This window comes from Furipterus horrens, unplaced genomic scaffold (genome assembly GCF_987537825.1).
Source record: "Furipterus horrens unplaced genomic scaffold, mFurHor1.1.pri manual_scaffold_5, whole genome shotgun sequence".
In the NCBI taxonomy this organism is placed as follows: Eukaryota; Metazoa; Chordata; class Mammalia; order Chiroptera; family Furipteridae; genus Furipterus; species Furipterus horrens.
This window is the reverse complement of record NW_028327175.1, coordinates 126171886-126179668: the sequence shown is the minus strand read 5'-3', so window position 1 is coordinate 126179668 and position 7783 is coordinate 126171886. Positions and strand designations below refer to the sequence as shown.

General features: G+C 40.9%; 1 pseudogene; it reads left to right on the top strand.

Annotated features, from left to right (window-relative positions):
* The first annotated feature begins 2752 nt into the window (after positions 1–2752).
* Positions 2753–5308, top strand: LOC150009752 (cAMP-regulated phosphoprotein 19 pseudogene; annotated as a pseudogene).
* Positions 5309–7783: the final 2475 nt, after the last annotated feature.

Genomic DNA, 7783 nt, shown 5'->3' with positions numbered 1-7783 from the left:
GAATTATTCAGTTCAGTCATCGTAGTCTTTAAATCTAGGATTTCTCTTTTTAAAAAAACGTATTCTATCTCTTTGTTGAACTTCCCATTTTGTGTATGCATTGTTTTTCTAAGTTTATTTAAGTTGTTTATCTGTGTTTTCTTGCAGTTCATAGTATATCCTTAAGAGGATTATTCTGAATTCTTTGTCAGAAAATTCATAATCTCCATTTCTTTAGGGACAACCATTGGAATTCTATTAGTTCATTTGTTGTTGTCATATTTCCTTGATTAATCATGATCCTTGTGGCCTTGCATTGGTTTCTGTGCATTTGAGGTGGTAGTCATGTCTTCTGGTCTTTACACACTGGCTTCAGCAGGCAAAGCTCTTTACCAGTCAGCCAATCCAGAGATTTTGGGTGGGCCATCTGGTGGTACCCATAGGTGGGCTTGCTGCTTGAGTCCTTGGGTGGATAGGTATGGTGCATGGGCCAGCAGGTGAGAAACCCTGGTACTTAGGTATATGGGAGCCAGAATAGTGTGAGAACCCATGAGGGTGGATCAGGATCCTTGGGTGGGCCTGGTGCTTGAGTCTGTGGTGATGGGCCTAGGACCTGGGTCTGCATGTGTGGACCTGGACCCTGGTTCTACAGGGGCAACCAGGCACTGGGGACCCCTGGGGTGGGCCCAACATCTGGATCCATGGATGCTAGTTGATACATGTCCAGTGAATGATCTTTAGACTCTTTGTCTTCAAAAATAGTGTGAACATATTCCAGCTGGTACCCAGATGATCCACTGGGTGAAGAAGGAAAATAGTGGAACTTTTATTCATATTAACCCCTTACCTCATTTTTCTTTTTTTTAGTTTCCATTTCATGAATGTTTTAGAATATACTGAATGTGACTACATAGTACACATACATAAACTACAGAAAATTGCACAGATTTTCAGGGGTACAGGTTCAAAGTGTATACGACTGAGGTGAGTGTTCAAAAGAGTTTAGAGAGCATTGCTCTAAACCACTACCTTCTACTTTTTCTTCAGAGAGAATACAACTAACTGATTCACTTATAGCTTTCTTAATTACCAGCAGATCTGAAGATGTAGTCTTGTCACCTTGTCAGCCGTGTTTTCTAAGTATCCATAAAGTAATATTCCTAGGTCTCAGAGATAGTGAATTTAGAAACTTTACCTATTATGGTCTTGCTCTCAGAGAGTAAATTGAAGAGGCTAAAAGAGAGAATAGATTCTTGGTGCCTCATGAAGTTAGCTACTTGCTATTATAGATGAAATAAGAATTAATTTTATTCTCCAGTTACCTGAGAATAACATTTTAAGGTAAGGAATTGCCTGTTCATTGAGGCATAAGTCAATAAGTGGAGCTGACTAATAGTAGACTAGGGAACAATCAGATATGATGTAGTAAATTATGTTCTGTCATATTGTAATTCTTAATAACTCAGCTGTCATGCTAGGCATTTTTGCATGTTTGTCTAGAGCATGAAAAGACATAACATTTAGGCTGATGTCACAGACAATGAAAATCCTGGGGTGTGGATGGAAGGAAAGATTCTTAAATTGGGTCCTAAATTTCATTAAGGTGACAAGGGGAGAAGTGAAGGAGGACATACCAGACAGAGGGAACAAGATGGGCACAGACACAGATAGAAGAGCACTTCACTGGGAGCTGAAAGTAGTGTGGTATGGCTGGGGCCCACAGAGGCTGTGAATGTTCTTGAGAGAGTGCAGGAAGGAGGGGTTGAAAAGGCAGCGTGGGGAACTGTGTAAGATGGTTATTAAGAGTTAGATAAGCTTGGGAGCAGATGCTTGCTCAACCTCATACTGGCTCTGTGGCCTTGAGCAAGCCACTGTAGTCATGCATAGCTCCTTCTCTGTACATTCATGGCAGTAGCGCTGGTGCTTGCCTCCTAGTGTTAGTTTGAATTTGACATGAGAAAATCCATTTGTGATGCTTAGAATGACACCTGGTCACACGGTATCATGTAAAGTCTCAGTAAATAAAAACTGTTGTTGTCATACTAGTCAAGGAACTGGAGTATGGAATGGCTTATATACCATGTCAAAGAGCTCAAGCTTTATATATTAGGTCATTGTCTCTAAAATGGGATCAATTTGTCTGCAAAACAAATGGGTCTTGAGTAGTTTGACAGTTTCTGTGGCATGAGCAATGAAAAAAAAAATGTATGCTTAAAACTTTTTTAAATTTGAAAGGGAAGAAAATTTATCAAATGCCATTATATTCTTAATAATGGTTCAAGTGTACAGAAGACTCAAATGGGTCAGACTCTTAACAACGTGTAGTTAAAATTCAGTTCCTAGGATAGCTTGTTTTAACAATAATATTTGCATATTATTGTTTATGTGTGTAAACTTTATTTTATTGTTACTATTATGTACTTATGACTCTGATTAACAAAAATATGTTAATGATTAAAAAGTAGTTTTCTGAAGTGTAAAAGCAATGATACAAACACTGCAATTCAGAAGCATAATTAGTGAACGCGATTTCAGGATCTGTTGGGACAAGAGCATCTGTGAATGCGATGACTTCACCCAAGCATCTGAAAGGAAATTGTGAATGAGAAGTGTGGTTATGAATATCCAAAAACTTGGTTTTACTGAACAAGAGCTTTATCCACCTCTTGTCAATATGCTCATAGGACTGACCTCAAATTCAAGACAAATAAAATGCTTAGAGAGAAAGCAAAATTGTCCAAAAGCAAACCTAGTGGCAGGGTTGTGTGCTGTGTAGCACAAATGCCATACAAATACAGTGAAACTATTACTGTTGTAATGAGGACAGTCGATATTTTAACAGTGAAGCCATGAGTGGGAAAAGTATGAACCAGGTCTTTGCATCTCGGTGGTGTATATATGCATGAGAAAGATATACCTGATGTTTTTAAATTATATTTACCAATTAATCCAATATAACTTTTGTGAAACATGTTGCAGATAATGTACTGGAGATAATGCTGATGGAGGACCAGTCATGGGTCCAACAGAGAAAGGCTGTACATGTTGCTATTAATGCAAGAAACAATGACAAACCCAATCTTTTAAATAATAATAATTTATTTTTCTCATGAGTCTGTAGGCCAGCTTGATGGTTCTTCCCATTTCATCTAGGCTCATTCAGGGGTCAGTGATAAGATATGGTGGGCATGGCCAACGACATAATTTGTAGAGCTGAGTGCAAAATACAATTCAGCATCCCTTATTCAAAAATTATTAATGATTTCAAGTTGATGTCAGCAGGACCCTATGAGGTCACATGACCATGATGCCAGCTTGGCTGTGGGTCATGCAGGCAGTCTGCGACCCTTGGCTGTGTTCTCTCACATGTATGGCTGTTAGTAGGCTCCTGGATAGTCTAGGATGGACAGCTGGAACAACTGGGATCACTCAACTCTCCTCCATGGATCTTATAATCCAGCAGGCTGCCCCATGCATATTCTGTGGCACAGGCATATTAAAAGAACAAGCAAGCACTTGTCAAGTCCCTGCTGTGTCACAGTCATTAACATCCCATTGGGTCACAGCTAGGTCACATGGCCAGCTCAGAGAGGGAATGGGAGGGTGCTACAACATTATATGACACAAGGCATGGATACAAACATGGTTGAAAAATTGAGGTCATTTTTGCCAACTACTTCACTTGACTAATCCAAAAGTTGTATCTGAGTGCCAAGTTGACCACTGCTTTACTTACTTAGAGCAGCATGAATCCTATCTTAATTGTTGAAGAAGTAATGAAAATGTTAGCACCATCAAATCTCAGTAAGTGAGCAACTATTTCCTGTGTGTTTGTGGAAGACTGTATGGCGTCTACTAAAACTGCTTTTCCACACTAAAGCAAGTTGTCTGTTCAAGGGGAAGGCACTTCTGTGAATAACTGAAATGAGAGAAGAGAGAAGATTTCTTTATGATATTAATAATGCAATGGAGAAAGCATTGGGCAGACGGATGTGAGGTGATCAGCCAGCCGCGACCTTTGAAGGAAGAAAGAAAGTGCTTCAGCGTCGCAGAGCCAGAGAAGCGGGTCCGCAGAGGGAGCAGTATGTCCGAGGAAGTCCCCGAGGCAGCCTCCGTGGAGGAGCAGAAGGAAATGGAAGATAAAGTGACTAATCCAGAGAAAGCCAAAGAAGCAAAATTAAAATCAAGGTATCCTCATTTGGGACAAAAGCCTGGAGGTTCAGATTTCTTAAGGAAGTGATTACAGAAAGGGCAAAAATATTTTGATTCTGGGGGTTACAACATGGCTAAAGCAAAAATGAAGAACAAGCAACTTCCTACCACCGCCCCGGATAAGACAGAGGTCACTGGTGACCACATTCCCACTCCCACTACCTTCCTCTACGGAAACCATCTCGTGAAAAGAGCTGAACTGCGTGCGTCTTCTAATTCCCATTGGTTTTCCTTAATATGTTGCTTCCCTGCTTTTCATTTTGTTTCATTCACTAAGTCATTTGAGAGTGACAGCTTTGCAGGTAGTGGTAGTGTGTGCTGCTGTTTAAGGGAAGATACCCTGTGTAGAGTTTCTGATTAGTTTGACAGTGCATTGATGAAGAGAACATGTTAGAGCAACACTAAGTAATCTACTTGAAAATAATTGTATATATTACCTAACTCCTAGTGTAGGACTGGTCCTAACAAACTACCAAGCACGTTTTACAGTTTTAACGTTTTGGCTTTCTTTAACTCATCCTAATTATAGCTGGGTGTAAATCTTATTTAATTAACCTTTACTGTGTTGATTTCTTCTGTATCTTCCTTTTGGATTTTATAAAACACAAGTGTAAGACCACAAGTTGGAAGAAAGTTCACATATTTCAAACACAAATAGATGGAGCTCTAAAAGATTTGTATTTCTGTGCTTGAACTTGAATGGCCCTAAACCTGATTCAGCTTTAACAATAGAAGTTTACTTGGGCAATATTTGCCCATTCTGGTGTAACTTATGTGACCCTAGTGCTTAACAGCTGCCATTGAAGCTAATATTCTTATTCAGTTATATAGTTACAGTACCTTTTGTTGTTAAAGAAATGAATGAAGTATGCATGTGCATTGACTGTTTAATTCACTTTTGTGCCATTTTTGTAAATACAGTAGTTTTGCACAACCTCTCACAAATGTCTGTATTAATTTCACATACTAAAAAATAGATGACATGCCAACCAGAAGCACAAAAGTTCCTGCACAAAACTCTGTATGCCATTAGAGCTTTTGTAAAGTAAGAGTAGTTTACAATCATGGGCTTCTAGAATACCAGCCTGAACTCTTCCTCAGTCTGCCATGACATTTAGCGGCCTTGTGCAAATATGATATGTTGCTTAGGCATATCTTTTGTCCTATGCAGAACATTTCATTTTGACTTTTATGAGAATTGCAATTCATGTAATTTATGTAAACTTTTTAAATGTAGAAATTTCTTACACAGTCAATTTTGGGGACACTAGAATAAAAGACTTTGATACTCAGAAAAAATAATAATGCGATGAAAGATCAGAAAGCATATATCTGGTCCTGTTGTCATTATCAATGTTGTGAGGAAATGTTATCTCTATGATTTCAAGTGGGGTGTCAACATGCTATGGTCAGTAGCATGAAAAGCTCGAACCTCTCATTTCAGGCCCCACATTATAGGATATTGGGAGCTGAGGATAAGGTGTCAGGAAATTGAACTGGGATGCAGGTGACTTCGTTGGCAGGCATTCACTCTCTCCTACACTTGATTTTCTTCATTCTCTAGAGAGAGAAATCAATGACATATTATTGGGCATATTTAAAAACCATACACAGTACCAGAAAACATGGAGAAATTCTTTCCAGAATTGAATGCAAATAAAAACTCTAAGTATTCATTTGCAACTACCACCCAAGTTTAAACATCCAACCTTCTAGCCTTTGAATGAGGCTAGGTATGTTCTTTGACTTAGCTGTTTGTGAATGCAGTCTTTAATGAGAAACTTCACCGTTGTTTTTAGGTATCGTCGGCAGCCGTCCGTCTTGAGAGACGATGGTGTAGCTTCTTAAGAGTCTATCTGCACCGCCGAGAATTGCTGTGCAGTCCAACTCGGGAGTGACACAGTATCTGTCTCCTCCCGTGTTGAATCGACATCTTGTGATGATGCTGGAGTGTCCTCTCCAGTGAAGCTGAAGCTACAGAGCCTGGGCAGGGTGATATGGAGGGTCTGCTGTTGCCCATGCAGCAGACCCCCCCTCTCTTCGCAGCTGAAGGGTCCAAGGGAAAGACGGAGTCAATACAGCTTGGCTTCAGGTGCGCCGCAGGAGTTGCCGGTGTTGACTACAACGTCAAACCGCCTTAGGGACTCCGGCTCCGGATTTTCTGTCGGGGTTTACTCCCTTAGCCTTTCCCCTGAAGAGGTATGCCGCAAGGCAGCGGAGGTTTTTTGGAGTCAGAGTTTTCCTTCTCTGATGTGCCCTGACTGGAAGATCGAACCAGCGACACTTAGCTCGCAGGCCGACGCTCAATCCACTGAGCCAAACCAGCCAGGATAGTGAAAATGATACACAGAATTTTAAGGACTGTGCTCCTTTGTGTGAATATGGTGTTTCCTGTAATGTTGGAACACCTGGCAATCTTATCAAATGAGGCTCAGGACTGCTGAGTAAGTGGGTGAGACATGTCTCCATCCTCCATGCCTTGATATGGCATCTATCCTACCTAACATTACCCCAACTTTCAGCTCGATTCACCTGTTTGTATCCTCACAACTGAAAGTAGCAAGAGAAAAAACATGCACAATTATGCTTATCGGTTTTATTTTAAATTTATGTCCACAGATCCCCAGCACACCCCAAGTACTGTCCTCCAACAGTACATTTCCCTTCTGTTTTCCTATATCGCCTTTTCTTCTTTGAAAATTATTTTTCTTTTAAAATTATTATTTACAATTGTGGTAAAATATACATAACGTAAAATTGATCATCTTAACCATTTTCAGTGTCCCATATTACTCTTCACAGCTTGTCTCTCCATAGTGTCAATGGATGATCTCACTTACTATGCAATTAAGAATACTAGAAGCAATTAGAAAGGAATGGCTTTTTCCTTCCCACTGGCAGGTTTACCAACCTACCTACCTCTGTGCTCATTTCATCTGCTTCCCTCCTCTTACAGTGGAATAATTGTCCATGGCCCATAGACCCTAGCACCCTCACCCACTCAAGGACTCTGTTCCCCATATTATCCCCGTCCTCTCCTCCTCACTGACTTTTCCCTCTACTCCCACTGCCTACAAAAGTGCTCTCTTTAAAAATGCAAAAAGACAGTTCTCTTTGGCTTTGCCTCTCCTTCCAACTACCACCCCACTACAGAAAAAACTCTCTCAAAGAGCTCTCTAGGCCTACTTTCTTAGCACCTTCCTTCCTATTTCCCATTCTCTCTTTAACCCACCAATACTGCCTGCAGGCCTCCTGGTTTTAGGGAGCCCCACTCCACCCTCCAGCTGTGCCCTCTCAGACCCAAACATGGCCACCTGGAGTTTGTCCCCTCACCAGGCCTCATCCAGGGTGCTTAGGTCCCTGAATTTTCTTCTCTAAATGGCCCCAAACCATCTCCTGGGGCCTATGAGGGACTGGCTGTTCCTTGGAACTAAAGGATGTGGTGTGTGTATCTCTACCTTGACAGATGGCTGTTTACCAGGGTGGAGGGCTGGGGAAGGGTGTCTAAATTGAGATTATATGCTTATTCTGGAGGGAGACAAGCAGGTAAGGGGACCAGCTCTCTCAATACCAGTTCACTCTGGTGAGGAAT